The sequence below is a fragment of the Octopus bimaculoides genome, chromosome 4, assembly GCF_001194135.2.
Source record: "Octopus bimaculoides isolate UCB-OBI-ISO-001 chromosome 4, ASM119413v2, whole genome shotgun sequence".
NCBI classification, from domain to species: Eukaryota; Metazoa; Mollusca; class Cephalopoda; order Octopoda; family Octopodidae; genus Octopus; species Octopus bimaculoides.
This window is the reverse complement of record NC_068984.1, coordinates 40,295,886-40,298,685: the sequence shown is the minus strand read 5'-3', so window position 1 is coordinate 40,298,685 and position 2,800 is coordinate 40,295,886. Positions and strand designations below refer to the sequence as shown.

Genomic DNA, 2,800 nt, shown 5'->3' with positions numbered 1-2,800 from the left:
AAATTGAATATTATGGCAGTATGTAATTTTGAATAAAGATGAATTGAAAACCATCAGACTGTAATGATAGTTTTATCCAGTATAAATTCAAATAATGATAACTGTATTAAAATAAAATACAAGTAAAAGAATGCTTTAATGATATGACTGTCATACCAGAAAGAAAGAGAAAGAGAAAGAAAAAAAAACCTGAAGATTTAGGAATGAGGTAATCATGCATAATTTAGGATAAGAGAATTCTTAAATTTATGTAACACAACAATTCCACCACATTCAGCAATGTCTCTCTCTCTCTCTCTTCCTCTCTTATTCTCTTTCTTACACTCACGCTCTCTCCCTTCTCCCCTCTCTCTCATTCTCTCATTCAAAAGAAAAAGTTTTTTTTAACAATCAAGAAAGTAAGAAGTAAAGAACATATGAACAGTAAATTACATTAATGAATAAAACCAAATGCAACATATCTACACATACATACACATGTGTGTGTGTGTGTGTGTGTGTGTGTGTGTGTTTGTCATATGTGTAGCACTGGTATTTTAGCAAAGCAAAGCACACAGGTAATGACAATATTCAAACCAAACTATCAGTTTATCACATCCATTCTAAGTTAATGTGTAACAGTACTAAAAATAAGGATACAAAACTGTAACCCTTTAGCCTCATTCCTCTCCCATAGATAGCTTTGTTGAATATGAGTGGAAAGAATTTATTTTAAAAAAAAGACAAACAAAAAGAATACAATTTCTTTGCTAAGAAAAATTATCAATTTACTTACCATGATGTAAGAAGTATAAAAGCTACTAGCAGACAGGCATTTAGTCAAGTAGCAGTAGAAGTATTCAGCAATCAAACCCATAGAATTGAAGAAGAATCGTATTGATACGAATTCATAGCTAAGGCATAAATGGATGGCTGTGGTGCTAGTGATAGTATCATAGAGCCGGGCCGAGCAACACCAGCACTATACGACATTATATAGTCATCTCTAATGGAATTTTCCTCTGGAATGTCTGTGAAAGGAGCCGGCTAGCAAGAGGAGAGGAAAGCTGATGGCAGAGCAGCAGAGGATGCTAATACATTCTAGTTAGGTGCAGTAGAACAGAAGCCATTGATGTAACCACAGCTAGGCTTGGAAAGATGACAAATGGATAATGCATTTTAACAAAGAGTGAAGGGACATAACTGCATTGAAGAACAACACTAATGTTTGTGGTTACAGCTTAACATACACACAAACATACATGTGTTCACACACACACATACATATTACATACACAGTCACACATTATATATATGCATACACAAACACATATATGCATGCATACACACACCCATTTTATATATATATATTCAAATATTCAGAAATTAAAAGAAATATACACACACATTTGCACATATATATATATATATGTATGTATATTTGTGTATATGTACATATATACAAATACACATATACATATGGATGTGTGCATATGTGTGTGTGTACATACACACATACACATCCACACTTATACACCCACACAAATGCATGTCAATGCAGATTATAATACTTCTAATTCTTAGTACCACCTATAGATATATTCACCAATAGATATATGCCTACATGTATGAGTACATATATACATGCATGTGAGTGTATGTACCCTCCACGCACATACACACATGCATATGAATGCATACTTGTAAGCATATATATACATGTGTGTGTGTGTGTGTGTGTGTGTGTACCCACAAACACACACACATATATAAACATACACACATACATATATACATTTATGACTGATGTCAAGAGGGTCATCCAGTCATAGAGAATTCTTTCTCAATAAAGTCTCATTTAATCCCTGAATGCAATGAGAAATAGATGTTAAAATGATGATAATTATATATAAATATGCATAAATATATGTGGATATATCTATGCACATACATATCTTTACATTGTGTGTGTGTGCATATTTATATATATATACAGGGTGCAGTGAATAAATCGTCGTCTAAATTATGCAAAAATGAAAATAACACTGATATCTTATTTTAACAGATATATCTGCCAAACATAAAAATATCTCAAAATACTAGAGTAAATTTATTCAATAAAATCACCCTCAGCTTCAACCATGGCCTCCAGACGACTTCAGAATCTCCTGGAACTTTTCTGGACAGTCTTCTTGTTTAAGTTGGTGAATGCTGCCATAATCCTTGCCTTCAGTTCATCGTTAGTGTAGCAAGGAATTGTGTAAAGAATAGAGCTGTGTAAAGAAGTGCCAATCTCTAACAGTGGAGGGAACCTGTGGCAGAGGTAAACTCAGGAAAACATGGGACAAAGTGGTGAAGCATGATCTTCGCACTTTGAGCCTCACAGAGACAATGACTAGTGACTGAGACCTTTGGCAATATGCTGTGCTTGAGAAGACTCACCAAGCCAAGTGAAATTGTAGTCCTGGCCGATGCTGGGGTCACATAACTGGCACCCATGCCAGTGGCATGTAAAGAGCACCTTTCACACATATCATTTGTTCAACAAATGAAACTGACTTGGAAGCAGGATTTTCTTCTACAGCAGCCAACCCTTACCTTATTTTCTTTAGATAAGAGATTTTTATGTTCTACAGGGTCATTAAAAGTGCAAAGCAACTGGTCGTAACATGAACATGGAATGTTAACATAAATACCACTATGCATACAGATTCACACACACACACACACACACACACACACACACACACACACACAAGCACACGCATGCACGCACATACGCGCGCACACGCACACACAGACACACACACACACACACACA

General features: G+C 35.2%; 1 protein-coding gene across 3 annotated transcripts in view; it reads right to left on the bottom strand.

The window, feature by feature from the left end:
• Window positions 1–2,800, bottom strand: part of LOC106880460 (RAB11-binding protein RELCH homolog) — a 239,119-nt gene that overhangs the window by 22,133 nt on the left and 214,186 nt on the right. The gene's annotated exons all lie outside the window — the stretch shown is intronic.